Source organism: Pleurodeles waltl, chromosome 4_1, assembly GCF_031143425.1.
Source record: "Pleurodeles waltl isolate 20211129_DDA chromosome 4_1, aPleWal1.hap1.20221129, whole genome shotgun sequence".
Classification (NCBI taxonomy): Eukaryota; Metazoa; Chordata; class Amphibia; order Caudata; family Salamandridae; genus Pleurodeles; species Pleurodeles waltl.
The window spans coordinates 627,416,948-627,437,798 of record NC_090442.1 but is presented as its reverse complement, the minus strand read 5'-3'; positions in this window follow the sequence as shown (position 1 = coordinate 627,437,798).

Sequence of the window (20,851 nt, the reverse complement as noted above, 5' to 3'; positions counted from 1 at the left end):
CTGGGGCTCCTCTGAATTGCTTACATAGTCTGCCTCTGGGAGGTGGCAGTCCTCAGGGCAACAATAAGCCCAGGAGGGGGGGTTCTTTTCACCCCTTCCTGATTTTTTACTAGGCCCCTGGGAACTGGCTGTGTATTTCATGAATTGATGGCAAAATAATAAAAAAAAGGCTTTTTTTTCTTTTTTCTTTTTTTTAACTTTTTTTTTAGAGACTTGACTGAAGCCAAGCCCCATGATTACTTTCTGGTTAAAGTGTTAGCAGCCAATTAGAGGTGCGCATTTCCCCGCACAAGTTTGTCATTAGTCGTGAAATCATAGGGAAGAATCTGGGGCCCTAGATACGCAAATTTATTTTCCCTTTCATTTCTCTTAAACTACTGAACCAATTTACACCAAATAAGTGAAAGCATAATCTACATACGAACAGCTAGCCAAATTTGGTGTAATCCTGCCCGGTGGTTCGGGCTGTAGTCGTGTTCACAGTTCCAATGGGATTTAACATGAGAAATGTCTGTTTTTTGACTCCCCCCCCTTTTTCTTGAACCCCACTTGGCGAATCACCCCAATCCTTTTAATGCACAATGAGAATCACTGCAGCAATTTTTTAGGAAAATTTCAAGAAACTTTATCGAATGGTGCCAAAGGTATAGTCAAGTCAAAAATGCCACTGGCAGTAGGTTCTTTTTTTGTATATAAATACCCTGAGCCCCTAGCCCTGGTCCAGGGATCCCCGCATTGATCTTCCTGGTAAATAGCTGGAGTGGATGTATGATGGCAAAATGCATGCTTATATCATGCATGCCTTTACAACGCGGTCTCTTCAACAACCACGTTTTTTTATCATGCATCCCTTTACTATGCATGCCTTTTCAACAACTTTCATTGTAAAATCATGTTTGGTAAAGAACATGTGTGTTGAATTCTTCCCCACCCTGTCCCCTACACCTGTCACCAAATTCCACCCACCCATGACCTTAAAACTCCCCCTTCTATCGCTAATGCCCCCGCCATACCCAGCCCTCTCCTAAAACCTACTCTGCTCTGTTCTCAATACTATGTCGGGGGCGTGGCCAAGATGGTGGCGTGAGCGGATGCTTTGGTCCGAGCTCCGCCATCTAGGCCCTGGATTTGCTTCCCGACCCCGATTGGGAGGGCCTGTGAGGCCCGGCCGGGATACCTGGAGTTGTGGGGCACCGGGGGCCCGAGCCTTAAGGACGCCCGTGGCTGTTCAGCTGTGCGCGCGGGGCCGCGTGTCTTGGGCCAGCGTTGGTGACCGGCGAGCGTGGCGGCCTGCGGCCCGTGACGAGTGGTGGGCCTGGAGCCTGGAGACCTGCTTGGTGGCTACGGGGTTGCGGCGGTGCCCTTAGTGGAGGCCGTGACCCCCTGGTGAGGCGGACCTGTGACAGGGGCACGCCGGCGAGCTGGGTGCTGGGGTGGAGAAACAGCAGGGACCACCTGCTGGACCCTACGGGGTGAGACCCCAGAGAAGACGGCCGAGGGTCGAGGACGCCCCTGAGCAGATGTGCCCTGATGTGGAGTAGCTGGTAGTGGCGCAGTGAGACTAGGACGCCAGTTGGCGGTGCGGGCAGCCCGCGGCGGCCTTTATTTGGCGTGGAGACGAGCTGTCTTGAGGAGTGGCCCAACAGAGTGCCCTGCAGAGGAGAGGCCGACAGCTGTTGGTGAGGGACGCGCCCAGGAGAATACGGCTCCCGGTGCACACGTGCATAGGACTGGCTGAGGTACCTGAGCTGTAGCTGTCAGAGGGCAGAGGAGATGGCGACCTCCAAGCCCAAGTGGGATCAGACGGTAAGAGACATGCTGACAGGGGGACAACAGATGCGAGGGGGGCCCTGAAGAACCACCAGCCTCGAGGTCCCCTGAGGAAAGGAGGGAGATAACGGAGGATGAGGCGGCCCCAGTCACAAAGGGCTTCCTCACCTCCTTGTTTAAATCGTTCCGCGGTGACCTACAGGAACTTCGAAAAGACATATCTCATGAGGTGAAGGAGTTGCGGGTTGAGCTTACGTCCCTGGGTGAGCGGATAACCAAGGTTGAGGATGAGGAAGCGGCCTGCGGTGAGGAGGTGGCGGTTTTACAGCAGGAGGTTATACGCTTGCGGGAGCAGCAGGATCTCCTTCAGATGACAGTGGAGGACCTAGAGAACTGCTCACGCAGGCACAAAATCCGCATTAGAGGAGCGCCGACCAGAGCTCAGAAGGAGGACATTGGAGACTTTGTGGTGGTGCTGTTCCACTCAGTCCTAGACCTGGAGGAGTCCCAGGAGATCGTCCTGGATAGGGTGCATCGTGTGGGCCGATCTGGCGGAGCCGGGGACCGACCACCGGATATTTTGGCGTGTGTCCACAATTACGGGCTGAAAGAAAGCATTTTGCAAGGGGCACGCAATCTTCCGCAGGTCCACTTTAGAGGCCATCAACTGCAATTATATCAGGACCTGTCGGTTTGGACCTTGCAGCGACGGCAGGAATTTAAACCTATCACAGAGCATTTGCGTGCGCATGCATGTGTCCTACACATGGGGCCATCCGTTCCACCTTGTTTTCCGCTGGGAGGACCAGCTTTGCCAGGTGAAGTCGTTATCTGAGGCTAACCGGATCCTGGGCCTGGAGGGGGATACTCGGGATCCGGATGTGAAGCTGGGCCCGGCCGGAGGAGACCGCCCGCGCTGGAGGAGGAAGGAGAGAAGGAGGAAACAGCAGCGCCCTACTGAGTCGGAGCAGATCTCGGAACGTCAGTCAGCAGTGAGCAGTGTAGCGGCTGGGACAAGTGCCTAGGCGAGGAACGACGATTGAGTGTTGTTGAACAGTGAGGGGTCGCTGGTTGCGGGCCTGTGCCCGTCTGAGCGGGCCTGGGCGGTGGAACCGATGGACTTAACGGGCAATCTTGTGTGGCTCTACGGCCCTGTTGAGACTTTTCCTCTTTGAGATGTGTGTGAGAGGACTTCTTCGTTATGTGCACCTGTTGTGCATTATAGATATATGTTGGTATGCTTCCCTGCGTGTTTGGTCATTGCGGGCCATAAGGGGTTGGCCATGTGACTTGGAGCGGCTGAGGTGCTGTTCTGGGTCTTGGTTCCTCCGTGGATCCTCTCCCCTCCTGATCGATTTTCTCCCTGCAATGGTATGACAGTTAAGTGCTTAAGTTTGAATGTCTGTGGGCTTAACAGCCTGGCCAAGCGGTTAGCGATTTTGTCAGGTCTAGAGAAATCCGGGAGTCATGTCTGTCTATTACAAGAGACCCACTTGTTGCACAAAGATACGTTTCGCATGCGCTCAAGATGGTTGCCTAGACAGCTCTGGTCCTCAGCAACTACGAAACATTCGGGGGTGGCTATATTGCTTTCGAGGACTTTTGCTGGGGAGATTGTTGGGAAGGTGCACGAAGTCCCAGGCAGGTTCCTGGCTATTAGAATAAGGCTCAGGCCTTCTGTTTCACCATTGCTTCCCTTTATGCTCCGAATTCCCAGCAGGAGGCCTTCCTGAGACAGACGGTTTCCCCTATACTTAGCTCGCCAGATAGTACCATTTTGGTAGGTGGAGATTTTAATCTGGTGATGGGCAACAAGCTTGACCGCTCGGGCCAACGCTTTGGGCGGACTGTGGCATTGTTGGAGAATGGGCGTCAATGGCTGGCTGAGTGTGGGCTGGAGGATGTGTGGAGGAAGTCGCATCCCACGCTCTGGGATTATTCCTTCAATTCAGCGGCGACCAAGACTTATGCACAGCTCGATCTTTTCCTGGCCTCACACGGGTTTATGCCCCGGGTCAGGGAGGTTACAATTGAACCCAGAGCCTTGACTGATCATGCCCCTATTACTGTTGAGCTTGCCATGGAGATGGGTCGAGTTGGCACTCTGAGCTGGCGCTTTAGGGATTCCTTGCTCCAGAGTGAGATAGAGGTGGAGTCGCTCCAGCGTGCGATTATGGATTATATTAGCTTTAATGATGATGGCAGCACTGCCATGGAGACTGTATGGGAGGGGTTGAAAGCAGTAGTATGGGGCAAGGTGATGGCACTGTCCGCGAGGGATAATAAGGCAAGGAGAGAGGTAAGGGAGGAGTTAGAGCAGAGGGTAGCTGTCCTGGAGCGTTCCCATGAATCCACTGGCGCGCCTAGAATTTGGCGGGAATTAGAGAAGGCAAGGCAACAGCTTAAGCAACTGGACTGGGATAGGGCAGAGTACGCGGTAGTGCGACTTAAGCATAAATACTATATTGGGAGCAATAGATGCGGAAAGCTATTGGCGCACCGGTTGCGAGCGCAGCGTGCGACGTCAGCGGTCAAACTGATTCGTTCTCCTTCCGGTGAAGAAGCCCGCCCTGACGGGTTCACGGCATTGTTTTATAAGACCTTTTGTGTGGAGCTCGCCCCGCTTCTCATGAGGCTTTTTAATTCCTTTCGGACGATGGGAACCCTGATGCCGAGTATGCTGAACGCTACTATTGCTGTTATACATAAACCGGGCAAGGACCCAGAGGAGTGTGCTTCATGTAGGCCGATTTCGCTTCTGAATATAGATGCCAAACTATTCACGGGGATTCTTGCTTACCGCCTTAATTCTTATATGCCGGGTCTTATTGATCCGGATCAGTCCGGTTTTATACCAAACCGAAAATGTGGTGACAAGACGAAGCGGCTTCTGCACCTGCTAGATAAAATTGACAGATCTCTTAAAGAGGCGCTTTTCCTCTCTATTGACGCCAAAAAGGCGTTCAATAGGGTTCACTGGCCATACCTCTTCCGGGTCCTGGAGCGTTTCGGTCTGGGCCCGGGCTTTAGGTCTTGGATCCAATGTGCCTATCGGTCCCCTAGGGCGGCAGTTCGAGTTAATGGTGTGCTCTCTATGCCGTTCCCGGTCGGGCGTGGGACCAGACAGGGATGCCCGCTTCCCCCCTTTTGTTTGCGTTATAAATGGAGCCTCTCGCGCAGCGTTTGCGGGACAGCCCCTTGGTTTCCGGTGTGAAATTCGGCAGAGACCACCATCTTATTAACCTGTATGAAGATGACGTGATCCTTACCCTTGCGGAGCCCGTGACTTCGCTGCCTGCGCTTATGGAGATATTAGTCGAGTTTAGCCAGGTTTCGGGATTTAAAGTGAACATGCAGAAGTCTCAGGTCCTTAGTCTGTCTTTGAGCTCTGAGCACGAGGAGGATTTGAGGGCTCGATATTCCTTTATTTGGTCGTCGTCGCGTCTTTCCTATTTTGGGGTTAAGTTGGCAACGTCAGCCACAAAAACGGCAAGATTGAACTACACAAAGCTGGTTCGCGGTATACAGCGGGACCTGGAGTTGTGGGGGAGACAAAAGCTGTCTTGGCTGGGTAGAGTGGCTGCGGTCAAGATGACAGTCTTGCCGCGGATACTGTATATGTTTCAGGCGCTCCCATTGACCCCACCTCCCCGGACGATTGCCACTCTACAATCAGCGATCCTGAGATTTGGATGGGAGGGTCGGCCGGCGCGCCTCCTGCGACAGGTCTTATACCGCCCCAAGAGCAGGGGGGGACTGGCGATTCCGTGTCTTCTGAGATATTTCCAGGCAACGCTGCTGCGCTTTCTTGTGGAGTGGAGTCACCCACTTACGGAGAAACACTGGTGTTTTATGGACCAGGTGGTGGCGGGCCCTCACATATGGAAGGAGCCTTGGCTTTCGCGTCGGCACAGGGCTGAAGGTCTTTTTTCGTCTCTGATCACAGGAACAACGTTACGCGTATGAGATGCGGTGGCTTGCTGTTTAGGGCTGACTTCTTTCCCGTCTCCGATGACCCCCATAGGTGCGAACCCTGACTTCGAGCCTGGACTCCGTTTGGAAGGCCTGAGAGGTTGGTACGAAGGGGGCTGTAGAAGGGTTGAAAGTCTTTTTGATGAACAAGGGGTGTTGTCCTTTGACCAGATGAGAGAGGCCTAGGGCCTGGTGGAGGCGTATAGGCTGATGTATTATCAGGTTCAGCACTGGGCTCTATTGCCGGCGAACAGAGGTCTAATAGATAGTCCTCTTACGCCATTTGAGAAATGGCTGTTCTTAAAGAAGGATGACAAGAGAATCATTTCAGAACTTTATTGGCTTCTGCAAGGGGCGAGCCTCCCGCCCAAGTCAAGGGGACAGTTGAGATGGGAGAGGGAGCTGGAGGGAGAATTCTCGGGTGAGGAATGGGACAGCATATTCTATAGAATACACCACACTGCATATAATGCAGCAGGGACAGAGACATCAATATAAAGTTGATTCATACTGGTATTACACTCCAGCGCGGATACATGTATGGGACCATGAAAAGTCAGACCTTTTCTGGAGGGGGTGTGGAGCTACTGGCACACTTGTGCATTTGCTTTGGCATTGCCCCAAGCTACATCGTTACTGGGGAAACATTATAGATGATATTGATACAGCATTCCAGGTTAAGATTCTGAGACTCCCATTGCATATTTTATTGGGGCTGCCCAATCCCCTTACCTTCCCTTTAATATCTCTAAAAGGGAGGCAGATGGCACTGGCACTTAACGCAGCGCTGCAGCTGATTCAAGCTCTCTGGGGTACAGATAGGGTTCCAATGCGTATCTCATGGCTTCAGACGCTGTGGTTTATCCTTGCCATGGAGAAATTCACACTAGCCTCCCAGCAGAGGATAGGAGATCTGAGTGTGTGGTGGAAGCCGTTCCTTCGGATCCTCTCTGCAGAATTTACTGAGCTGACATGCCCGACCTACATGAGAGTTTTGAGGCTGATTTGAATTCTTGATCATTGTGCTACGGGGGGATTGCTGGGGGTGAAGCTCAGCTTGGACGATGCAAGGGGTAGAGGAGTAGAGAGACAGGAGGATGACATGGTTTCTTGGAGGGAGGCATTGTTGATGTGCTTTCATTTATATGTTTGTGTGGTTCTCATCTGCGGGACTAGCATCCTGGAAGACTATTGGACACTGCCAGTGGGCACATGGCTCAGTAAAGAGAGGACTGGCTGGGAGGTTCCTTTGGGCATGGTCTTGGGGTTTATGGGAGGGACCTTTGTATGAAGATTCGGAATTGCTACTGTGCTGATACATTTCATCTTATGTCCCGCGATGAGCTATGTTTTGTATGTTTATATTTTCAAAACAATAAACAGGTTTGATCCATAAAACCTACCATGTCCTTAAAACTACCCCACCCTGTCTTAAAAACTACCCTTACCCTGACCCTGCACCCCCACCCTAAACCCTTAAAGGAACCTGCCTTGTCCTAAAACCTATCCCTCCCTGTCCTAAAAACGACCCTGTCCTGAAACCTAAAACCTACCCCACTCTGTCCTAAATACTACCATGACCCCCACCCTAAACCCTAAAAGCTATCCTGCCCTGTCTTTAAACCTACCTTGCCCTGTCCTAAAAACTACCCAAACCCCTCACCCCAAACCCTAAAACCTACCCCACCCTGTCCTAAAAACTATCCCCGCCCCCACACTAAACCCTAAAAGCTGCCTGCCTTGTCCTTGAACCCCCACCCTGCCTTAAACCCTAAAACCTACCCTATCCTAAAAACTACCCCACCCTGTCCTCAAAACTACCACCCACCCCCACCCTCAATCCTAAGAGCTACCCTGCCCTGTCCTAAAACCTACCCCACCATGTCCTAAAAACAACCCCGACCCCCTACCCTATACCCTAAATCCTACTCTGTCCTAAAAACTACCCTGATCCCCGACCCTGTCCTAACAAGTACCCCAACCTCCCGTCCAACCTGGCCCCACTTACCTCTATCTCTTCTGGTCGCTGCTCCTTCCTGTTCCACCCAGATTGCTCTCTCCGCCGTTACTACACATATGCATGGTGAAGGCATGCATGCTAAATACATGCAAAATTAATGCATATGCGTGGTAATTGGAGCGGGGTCAATGCATAGCGTTGCATTGACCTAGTTTTTAATGATGTTTTCCCAGTTGGAGACAGCCCTGGGGGATGGGCCCCCAGGGCCATTAAGTGCTCCAGGAGAAGGACTGCCCCAAGCAATGTGAACCTCTCCCACTTGTTTTCACTTGTCTGGAGTTGCAGCAGTCCTAAAGGCCAAAATTGGCTCAATAGGGTGTCTCCCCTCCCCAGGTCCCTGGGGCCATAATCAACATGGGTATGAGAACCATGTGCGTCACCTCCCCTTACTATACAAATTGTATTCCCTTCACGACCTGCCCCCCCGGGGGCCACAAAAGGCAAACACAGGTAACCAAGCTTGCTTTTTTAAAAAGAAATTCCCATGGATCCATAGTTCCTCCTCCGATTCATTGGAAAGTTTTTTAAAAACATTTTTGGTCCCATGCTGCGTCCCTGTGGGACCCCACCACCAGGCCTAGGGTGTCAGGGAATTTCTACCCTGCGCCCTTCTGTTTTTTTTTTTTTCTTGGGGCTCCGCTGAATCATTTAATGATCTGTAGGATCTGCTGACCCTTAGCATCCCTAGATACACATAAATCTTTTTTCTTCACTAACTCCAAACCTACTTAATGGATTTACACCAAATTACAAAGACACTTTTTCTGGACCAAAATCTATTTGTTTGCCAAACTTGATGTAATTCCCTTTAGTAGTTTAAGCTGTAGTCATGGTAAAAATCCCTATGGAAAATTGAATGGTGAAACTCTGTTTTGTGACCCTACTTTCTCAGCCCTTGCTTGACATATCACCCCGAAACTTTCAGGCAGCAGCTGGAGTGAGTGTCAAACTACTAAATGGAAGGGTCCCCTTGAAGGGATTAAACTATGTCCAGCCTGTATGAAGCAGGAGGAATTGGAAGAACATATGTATAGTATTTTTGCACAAAGTACGCTAGGCAGCATAAACACTGAATGGTTCCACTTTGTTGCACATTCAGTATTTGTCAATTATGTGTTGAACTGAGAATATGCAGGCCAGACAGCACACCCTATACTGTTTTTTAATCACAACATACCTAGAAAGTGTTGATTTGGTCTAAAACTGTATCTCACTCACATCAATGTAATTTGTTTGATTGATAAGTTTGGTGCATACAATGTTTTGTCTGATAACATGTATATTTAAACATTCCAACAATGCACTATATTACTTTGTGACTACGCTCAATCACTTTAGTTAGGGGGCCTGAAGTACATGAATTATCTCCCCTCTTTAAAGAAAAATTGTTTCGAAATTGTTTTAATCATGTGTCTGTTTACAACTTGTCAAAAAATAGCACTTTACTACCCATATATAAAATGTGACTTTTTATTGAAAGTTCTATTGTTTGCGCATCTTTACACCTTTACTTTTCCTATTTGTACAAGCTAACTGGCATGAAGTATGATTATGAAAAGTTTTGTATTGAGTGTTATATTGTAAATTGTTTGCTAATGTCCTTTTGTAGTGTTTATGACCTAAATAGAGTGCTTATATTGAACTGAATTGAGTGGCAAACTAGTTTTGAAAATTTTGTGAAGATATGTCAAACGACCTGAAAGTTATTAGCAAAACAAAAAATGCTTTTCCTATGAGTACTAGGTCCTAACTATAACTACCCATCGGTGACTGCCAGTAGCTAGCAAACACACACACACATGTATAAATAAATTATATTATATTATATTATATTATATTATATTATATTATATTATATTATATTATATTATATTATATTATATTCTACTATATTATATTATATTATATTATATTATATTATATTATATTATATTATATTATATTACCAATGGGGTCACCACTGAGTACTTGTAGTTAGGCCAGCTTTTTGATAGAAAATGCCTTTTGAGGGTTGAGTGCAAAGCACTCTGTCCCCGGTGTAATCTCTCTATGGGCTTTTAACCTCACCCATGAGTTTGGTTGGTTCGTGGGCTTGCCTTTTAAAATTTGCTTCATTTCATTAGTGGAAGGATTGCATGTGTCATGCCTTTTCCGGTGTTTAGTTCTCCTCAAGCGCACAGGCCAACTACTGGAAACACACGAGGCTCTGTATTTTCTGTATGGTTTCTGGACTACTTTTTCTCTTTATTTATCAGGCAGCATGATCTCGCTGGGCAGTAGTCAAGCGCTTTGCATGAAATCGACCTTTTGCAAGCGAAGTTCTGTTTCCTCTTGTTTGTCTCCATCATGCCTCCTGGTGGCCGTGGGCTTGCTTATGTGAAACTGTTTTACTTTTCAGTTTATGTGGCAAGAAAGGCCTGGTTAGAAGTTTAAAACACGAATAGCTCTAACTCGCACAAACGTGAGACCCATTGCATTGCAAATGCGTGTTTGTTTTGCTAATACCTTTGATGAATCTTGATGAAACTTTCCATAAAGATTCTTTTTTTGATTAGTTTGTTAATGGGGAGATTAGGGTTAATCTATCTTGAGGAGATGCAAAAAGGTGGCGTCCCAAAAATGCAAATTCCCCATGCATTTTCCATAGACAATTTTTAGGCAGCACTACTGCAAAAACTAATAGAAGGGACTACATCAAATTTGTCAGAAAGCTTGATCTTGTCCCAACTTGTGTGTTGTTTCTGATTTGGTGTAAATCCGTTTAGTAGTGTTTAAAATATTAGGGATCAAAAATATTTATATGTCTGAAAGTTGTGTTCACTGAGGTAACTATAACATGCACCTTCACTGTGTATAGTTAATTATCGGCATATTACATCATTACATGTTCTATAACATCATTGATGACATCACTGTACTCTTTGAAATGATATTGATGACAAGACTGTGTATGGTGGTGGCACAAGTTATAGTTACTAGAGATAAATTTAACTGGTGAACTTGTGTTTTTGAGTAAACGCTGTCCCTGAAATGTTCACCTTCTATAAGGTCAGTTTAACCTTTGTTTTTTTTCAGAGAACATGTATAACATATCTATCTATCTGTCTATCTATCTATTTATACACACATACACTCTTAATATTGCACAAACATTGTCTATTTCCCATCATGTCTGAAAAGAAAACCGGATCCGCACACGTTGTTTGTGCTTGTCTTATGTCTAATGTGAATAAATTATATTCTTACAAAGCAGCAGTACCAGTTCTGTCTTTTCATCCACTCAGAGTTCTCTATCAATGCCAAAACTGACTTTTGCTTTGATGTAGAATTTCTTTTATGTTGGAGGTCCTTGACTAGTTTCCATGCTAATAGAGCGTACAACAAAATGGAATAATGAACATAATTTATGAAATGAAAGACCTAAATGTCAAGAGGGGATTAGAAATACAAACGACAAAAACGTATTCTACTGACACAGCAGTGAATATGAATTGTGTTTTTCTTTCCGTGATCTAGACAGAGTATAAAAAGCTATTTATTGAAAGAAAAAGAAAGCATTTGCGGTGAAGATGTTTGAAAATAGCTAGTCATTCTTAGTACATGAAAAATATTTTAAAGTCCCACTTGTACATTTCAATGTACACAAACTGAAGGTATGTACCAAACCAACCAAAAGAGCAATTTAGTACTGAACAGGGGTTAAAATTGAGAATCAAAATAAGGTGAGTTTCCTACCCTTTTGTATTGCAGAAAGGCTGGGCAGTTCATCTTTGTGTTACAATTCTTCATTAACCATTTTAACAAACCCAATATAAATACGAGTCCACCAATGGAGTATTATCACACTACACAGCTTCAAACATCAGTAATGCACATCGGTAAGTGCAAAACAGTGGAGAGACTATCATCTACTGGCTAGTGTAAGGTTAAGAAATGGGGGGGCACGCCGACACTCAGTGGCAGTGGAGGAACTGGCATGAGGGACAGAGGAGAGAGTGAAAGGAAAGATGAAAAGGCAGAGGACAGGGCAAAATAACACCAGGATGGCATGTAAAGTGGGCTTATGAAGAGTGAGTGTGTACATCCCATGTATCCTGTCTCCTGATAGCAGGTGGGCCAAAAGACAATGGTGATTGGGACATAATACAACAAGAACTAAAGCACAGGGCTATAAGCCAGTATATTTTACAGTGTGCCCCCTTCTATGGGTGTGCCTTGAAAGGCACAGAAGAGCAGTGACCTAGAGACATAGGTTCATGTAACTAAATCCCCTTGGCGGCTGTTGAAAGGTTTGGAAAGGTATTATTACTAAAACTGGTCTGCAGGTATGCTTAGTTTTGAGCATGCCACACAGCCCCTCTCTATTCCTATTTCATACTAAGGTATGAGGCCCTGTGGCTCCAGAGTTAGCTCTGGAACCTAGGAGGGGAAGAAAGAAGAAAGAAGGATGTGGGCTAGAATAGGTAAGATAAAGTTTAAATGATAACAGAGCATTTGAATGCTACGAAGCAATGATGGGGGAGGGGTTTGATATGGGCTCAGCCCTATGGTCAAGTACATGACAGGGAAGTCAATATGTTGCCAGGGACCTCATATTTATGGACCCAGGGACAATGTGTGTGCTAAGTTGGGTGGGGGCTGAGGGAAGAGGGATAGACACAATATAGGTGGCATGCAAGTTAATCAGGGACCTGATCTTCAGAGCAGGTTTGCACTGTCAAGGATTTCTAAATTCTCAGTATACACAATTTAGCTACTGCTGCTGCTGCAATCCATTTTAGTATATGAATCATAATCCCAGCAATAGGGGATACATTGTGTAGCAGTCTCAGAGAGACTGAGAGTGCAAAATTATGACCACATCATATGCCCATGGTTGCCCAGGTTGTGAACCAATGAAGTGCCAGACTGTGGCAGGGCAATAAAATGCACACAATATCACAAACTACCTGGGAACACATCCAACAGTTTGAGTATGTGCTCATGAGAGCCCTGTGCAGTTTCTACAGAACAAAGTACAAGTTGTGGAATATTTTGAAAAAGCTAAATGTATGTCTTACTTCATGCATAACTTTGTTGTTGAGCATTAGGATACTGGCCAATACGTCATGATAGAATTCAGCAAGTCATTCCTACCATTTAGCCCTGAGGAATGTCACTGCAGGGAAGAATGAAAGGGTAATAATTAAAATAATGCATACACTACAAACCACTCCCCTATACCATTTCTGGATTTTTTAGTATTTCATGATTGGTGGTGGGGGGGTGAGAGAAGAGAGTAAGTGGAAACACTCAGTCTTATTCTCACATAGTATGATAAACACTTATATTCCAAACCTGAAAGAGGTATACTGAATTCTATACAAAGGTTATCAAATGTTTTTAGGAGAACATCAAACATGAGGAGCTCCACAGAATGTATCACTGCCTCATCCCACGTTGACCAGCAGAACTCTCAACCATCAATTGCCTGACTCATTTTGGCCCACAGATGGGTGTTCAGATGGATCACTGGTTTAAGCCATCAGATTTTACTTACATTGTGCTATGCAAGGGTTGTCGCATGCAGAATAGGGTTATTGTTATTTTAAGACTTGTAGGAGTCCTCGTAGACTAAATCCAGATCACCTTTCACGGAGAGAAGCAATTTTTGGTTTGGGACCCAAAGGGGTGTGCTCTGACATGTTGGCAGCTAGCACAAAATTATGGCCAGCCGATGTGCTCTATAGTCTGATCTCATGTGTGTCAGAGTAATTCTGGTGCTAAGTATAGTAGTGTGAAGTGTGGGTGGTGTGAGTCTTGGTCATGCTGAGCTCAGGATAAGTTGTTTGATGCTTAATCAATTTCGGGAAGATTGATAATCAAACTTTTAAGTGGTAGCATTGAAAAAAAACATATTTATTCCTTGGCATTACAGTCAGCTTGACAGCCTCATATTTCCATCCATCGTTTGCTGGTGAGCCATTGAGTTTGGTCACTGACACCTCATTGTTAAAAAAAAAGCTAACAGATGTGCAGCAGTTCCCCCTTTTTCTCTGGAAGGACACACTTCTAAGCATTCATAAGCTAACGGTGAGCAGGGTGCGTCACAAGACCTAGATCTAGCTGTAGATGACCAGGTTATGATCTGACATACCACCTTCAATAATAATATTGCAAAGAGAACTGTGATAATAGGAATGTATGTGGGTACAAGTACCATCTATGCATGACACAATGTGTAGTCCTTATTGTGTGGATTAAGTTATTTCCATACTTCTTTTAATGACAGGTATTCCAGTAGGATGAGCAACAAGCTCTGCTCACTGTAGAGATTCAGGTCATACTTATTCAAGTGAATGTGGGGCTGTGCCCTGCTCCTCTCCCCCATCCTACCAGTGATGGCCCATTCAGGCACACCAAATCACTCAATTGTGCGTGGCTGTCGAGAGAAATACACAAAGCTCATCTGTCAGCGATACCCTGTCATGTGACCCAGGTATAGGCTGCAGGCATTAATTGGGCTAAGGCAGGAGAATGTCAACTTTCTAAAAGTGGCATTTTGAGAATTATAGTTTAAAATCTGACTTCAGCAGAAGTTAGGATTATACATTGTGATTTCAGAAACACCAAACATGAACTGATTACCTGTTCCCATTTGTAAATAATATTTGTACAATTGAATAAGGTTACTCCAATATTATCCCATGGGAGATGTATGTCGTGTAGTAGTGAATAATGAATTTAAGAGTTTTTCACTACCAGGACATGAAAAAATATAAAGGTACATGTCCAAATTCCTCTGTGGTGCCCAGGTCCTAACCTATGAGTAATATACATGTATTTAAAAAGAAGGTTTAGGCCTTACAAACGGTTAATTTTGCAAGGGCAAAATAACAGTTTAAAAGTGTACACACACAAGCTACAATGGCAGGCCTGAGACATGTCTAAATGACTACTTAAGTGGGTGGCACAATAAGTCCCACAGACCAACTAGTAGCATTTAATTTAAAGGCCCCGGGCACATGTAGTGCCATTGTACTAGGGACCAGTACGTACATTAAATACTAAGACCCTCCTTTGGGTCACCTCCCTACCCCACTCCAGGGTTACCAGGGCCATAGGGCCGAAAACACCCTATCCATGGGCTGGAATCACCCTACAAACCTGCATGGGGTACTGTTTTGGGGAAACTAGCCTTTCCACTACCATGTGTGCCTGTCCCTGGTGTCCCTTGGAGCCGGGACTGGGAACCCAATCACTTCCACCTGGTGGAAGTGGCAAATTACACCCTCAGGGATCACAAACTCACCATCTGAGTCAATTTCCCAGTTAAGGGAGATCATAGCATGGTCTATGACCTGCCCTTGGTGGCTACTTCCCCCTAAGGCCAAATGGACCACCCTTGTGGAGTTCCCACAGTGGGTGGTTTCTTTGAACAGACGGAGTCCCCCTGTGTGTCCTAGTTAAGAACAGTCAAAGCAGCGGGGTTGGAAAGGGGCACCCTGGCCCACTGTCTATCATAACCTCCCTAAATCTTCTCAGAGGGAACATGGGAATCCTTTACTTCTGGAGACTTGCCTTGTTCTCTCTTGACCACCCACTCACTCTGCTTCAGGGGACTTGAGCCACCCTTCTTCAATCAATCAATCAAGGAATTTATGAAGTACACTACTCACTGTGAGGGTCTCAAGGCACTGAGGTGGGAAGAGGGGGGAGGTGCTGCTACTGCTCAAACTGCCAGGTCTTGAGAAGTCTCCTGAAGGTAAGGAGGTCTTTGGTCTGACGCAGGTGGGTGGGAAGAGTGTTCCATATCTTGGCGGCGAGGTGCGAGAATGATCTGCCACCGGTTGTAGTTCTGCGGATGCGTGGGATGGTTGGGAGGGCGAGGTCGGAGGAGTGGAGTTGCCTGGTTGTGGTGTAGAAGGAGAGTCATCTGTTGAGGAATTCTGGCCCGGTGTTGTGCAGTGCTTTGTGAGCATGGGTGAAGAGTTTGAAGGTGATTCTCTTGTTGACGGGGAGCCAGTGCAGGTTTCTCAGGTGGCCTGTGATGTGGCAGTGGTGGGGGATGTCCAGGATGAGGTGTGTGGATGTGTTCTGGATGCATTGTAGCCTATTCTGGAGTTTGGTCGTGGTTCCTGAGTAGAGGGCATTGCCATAGTTCAGTTTGCTGCTTACAACGGCTTGGGTGACTGTTCTTCTGGTTTCGGTGGGGATCCATTTGTAGATCTTTTGGAGCATGCGGAGGGTGTTGAAGCAGGAGGAGGAGATGGTGTTGACCTGCTGGGTCATGGATAATGAGGAGTCCAAGATGAATCCTAGGTTGCGTGCGTGGTCATTGGGAGTCGGAATGAATCCGAGAGTGGCAGGCCACCAGGAGTCATCCCATGCGGAGGGGGTGGAGGCGAATATGTGAACTTTCGTCTTGTCAGAATTGAGTTTTAGGCAGCTGTTCTTCATTCATTTGGTGATGGCCTTCGTTACTTCGTGGAGGTTGGTCTTGGTGGAGTCCTTGGAGGGAGAGGATCAGATGGGTGTCGGCGTATGAAATGATGTTGAGGGTGTGAGATCGGGCGATCTTAGTGAGCAGGGCCATGTAAACGTTGAAGAGGGTCAGACTGAGGGACGAACCCTGGGGTACATCGCAGATGATTTTGGTGGCAGAATGGGGAGGCGGATTCTCTGAGTTTTGCAGTAGTATGCGGGGAAGGACTGGCCTCCACTTTGAGACCTTTCCTCAGATGACAAATGTGCATAGTAGGGTGTGTGAATAGATTGGCCTTTCCTTTGAAACCTCTAACACAGATGACAGGTGTTCATAGTAGTTATATATGGAGGGACTAGTCTCTCCTGTCAGATGTCTCTCTCAAATGACAGACGTGTGTGTGTAGTAGCTTCAGGAAAGTGACAGGAATGTTCTTCATATAGCGTGAGAATGGATTTGCCTCTCTTTTCAGACCTCTCTATCAGACAATGGGTGTGCATACTAGTGTGTGGGGAGGGACTACCCTCTTCTGTCAGACCTCTCTCTCAGATGACTGGTGTATGCAGTAAGGTGTGTGGATGGAGTGGCCACTCCTTTCAGACCTCTCTCTCATATGACATATGTGCATAGTAGTGTGTGGGGAGAGACTGCCCTCTCCTGTCAGATTATCTTAAATGACAGGTGTGCAAAGTGGGGTGGGTGACCTCTACTTTCAGACCTCTCATTTAGATGACAGGTGTAAGCACCAGTGTTTGGTGAGGACTGCCCTCTCCTATCACATCTCTCTCTCAGATGATGGGTGTCCATAGTAGAGTATGTGGATTGACTGGCCTCTCATTTCAGACCTCTCTAACATGATCAGTGTGCGTAGTAGGATGTCAGTCCATTTAGATTATCCAGTTTCCAGTTGATTTTGTCATAGAGTAAATTTCAAAGTCTGATAAAAAATAATGGGTCCTTTTAAATGTGTTTGTGATGCTAGAAATGCAGTACCTTTACTTTGCCTTTCAGTCCCATATAACTCTGTCAGAGGAGAGGTTACATCTTACTTGCAACTTTTAAGGGATATAGATCAACAATTCAGCACCACCTAAAAAAGGGCAATTTCTCTCTCAGAACTCTGTCTCCACAGAAGGCTCTTTCAATTGGAGCTGTCTCCAAAGCTGTGTCTTTTTCTGCAGCTTCTGGTACCTTTGGGACTAGACCTGTGGTAAATTTTAATTATACTGTTGTAATTCATACAATTCTCGAATTTCACATTTTAAAAAAATTCCCTACATTTGTAAAAATATTATGATACACAATTTCATGTTATTTCACTGTTGTATCACGTAGAAACCATGTCACCAAGAGACACTTTTGGGTCATATCACTCTCTTGACTGTATGCATTCTTACATCAGTAAAGTCCCATGAGATACTGGCAAACAACTTTTGGTTCTAAAAAAATAATTTTTCAGAATTTCTATTGAATTCCACAGAAATGTGCAGGGAAAAGTATGCTATTGGGGTGTTCGCTATTTGGGACAGACATCCACCAGACCTCCCAGTGCAACTGTACTGCGAGGGAATACGTTTCAAGAGTGGGCACTCTTAAGGAGCCAACAACATAATTATCATGGTTTTGGCTATACTCCTCCGAGTACCCTAAACAATGTAAGAAAGCAAGGGTTCAGGTCAATCACCTGAAAAATGTGCTCAGGTACACGAATGTTATATTGGCAAATTAATGAAGGAGATTTGAGTATACTATTTTTTTTAAATAAGTGTGATCTGACCTGCTAATGGTATTGGGAGGTGATTCAATAATGCAAATTCCCTCGCGGTCCTGACACTGACTGTGTGTAATTTCCTTATATGACATCTCTTGTATACTAATATATTTGAAGGTGTTAGGTGCTCATGTGATACCCAAATCTGTGTTTCTCTGATGCATTTATTCACCTCACTCTGGTAGAACAAATGAGATTTAGGGCCTGATTTAGATCTCAGCAGAAGGAATACTCCATCACAAATGTGACGGATATCACATCCTCCATATTATGGGATCGTAATGCGGTGGGACAGGATATCCGTCATTTATGTGACAGAATATTCCCCTCTTCCGACATCTAAATCAGGCCCTAGGTCATGCTTATACACGTACCAGATATCATGCCAAAACAGTTAAACAGCTGCAATATTGTGACCAGCTTGCTAACTGGATCAAAAAGATATATTAGCACATCAGCATGAAGTGAAATCTTGTGAGTGTCCCCATTCAGCCTGAGTTCCCCAGCATCTGCCAAGCCAATGGCTCAATCACAAGCTCGAAGTGCAAAGGGACAGTCTGGCTTGGTGCCTTTCTGCCCAATCACTCTGTTCGAAATAACGATGCTTCTCCACACCCTGCCATACAATAAGTTTACAAAAGCTTATGCTATCACAAAAACGTATTTCCAGACTACATCAACATCAGAGGAGCTAACATATGGGGTCAAATTATTTTTCTACATCGGCAGCTGAAACCATGTGTTCTGTCTGCATCTTCTAAGACTTCTATTATGTGAAAGAGCTTTTGAAGATTATAAGATTACTGTGTTGAGCCATCAAACAGATATGTATGTCCTATTTATGCTATCACCTTAAGTGCTTGGGTTATTAAAACCTTAGTCAAGATGTTATTGTTTGCATTAAGCAAAGATAGGAAGGCATACGCATACGCCTAGTGTTTCCAACTCTGGTATCAAAAGCACTGTCAAAGCATCCATAGTGGAATCATGCAGAACTCCGTACGTCCATGGATACTTCAAATAGTGCCTTAAAACGAAGAACTAACGTTCCTTTATAAATGCTATGGAACTCTTTGTGCAAGACATTAGTGGCTGGGGTCTTGCATGCATTTCATGAGAAGATAGCTACTGAAATATTTGCTTCCGTCGGTGACACCTCCAGTGTATTGTTTTGGTGTTATTCTACCTATTTTACTTCAAGAAAGTAGAGTTCAGCCTCAAACTCAGGGGGGTCATCCATAGGATGAACTCTCACCACACTTGTGATGTTAGACGAATTGCCCTCATCGACGGATGTATCTTCTGGAACCTGATAATTTTTGTGGATGAACTTTTTATTCTTTTTAATCATCGTCAGTCTCTCCAGGTTTCGAGGTGAGAAACTGGTCCTTCTGACTATGTAAACTGCCTTAGTTGCACTGACAAACACTCCAAAAACACACTGGGTACCAGACATGCTAGGCACTTTATTGAAAACCTGCTGAGCTCTGGACTCTGTCTCTTCTCCCCAGGCCAATAGGTCAGTTCTATTGATCCAGGAACACCTACGTTGGGTTATCCAGATGGTTTGTATCATTTTTTCAATTGTTTTTGGCACTTGGTGTGTCTGCATTGCTGGTACACTGCATTTAATTTTCACAACATGAAACCAATCCATTGTGGACTTTGGAAGTGAAGCTTTTGCTGCTTTCGGTTAAGTAGTAGCCTGCAATGCAGTTGGGTGCACTCCTGCAGTTATGACAGGCTTCTGGAGGAGTGAAAGCCACAGGTCGACCCTTTCTGGATAGTGAAGGATGCACTTTAGTTTTGAAATACATTTGAATCTGTAGTTGTTCATCTTTTTAATCACCTGCTTTCCTGTGTTCGAGTATTTTAAATTAACACATTCAATGTTGAGAAAGGAATGAAAAGGCCCAGCACTTTTTTGGACCATGGTTCTCCACAAGCTCCCATTTTTCTCTCTCTGACGTCATGCTTTTGGCATTTGCATTCCTTCTCTTTTGTAGTAAGTACTTATAGGGCTGTATCACTTAGCAGGCATTGCAGCATAGTAGGATGAGTTCCAACATTTTGGCACCTCCTGTGTGAGGGCTTTTACATGTGTTTTATTAGCATGCTTATTTATCAGCAGCAAGGGATCATTATGTTGCTGGCTTAAGTCTTCTGTTTTTTGGCAAGTCCTGTACAACTAGGTTTATGCAATGTGCTAAGCACAGGACTCTTAAGTATCCTCCATCAGCCATGGCTTTTATAATGCTGCTACTATTGAGAGTGGTCATAAATTCCAAAGGTGAGACCTCTAGGTTGAAGCTAAAGGTGTGCAAATGCATAACTACGTGAAATTAGGCCAAATTATGCAAAATGCAAGTCCAGCTTTCTGTGGTACCTTTAGCTCAAAATGCATCTTTGTGGCAAATATTTGACATAAGGATGCATTTAAACAAAAGTCAACAAACAACAGCCCCTCACAATCTTGTATATTCGTGTTAAATGTTACATGTTTGCAATTCATTTTTTACTGTAAATGGCACATGTTTACATGAAGTGGCACAATGACGTGATATGGGGAATTTCGTGTAACAAGGATAACTACATTTATGAAATTACACACATTAAACCAGTGTAATTTACTTTTCATCCAGACCTACTTGAAACCATTCATAAACTGTAGGAAAGTCATAATTCTTGCCCTGATCACCCCCTTTTTGTGACTGATGCTGGTGGGAACTGACTCTGAAAGTGCCCCTGGCTCTGCCAACCATGCCCAGGGTCGGTGCTCTGTCCTCTAAAGGTATGTGGCAATTGGTATAGTTCTGATTGGCAAGGACTACCTACCTGTAAGTCTCTAGTATAG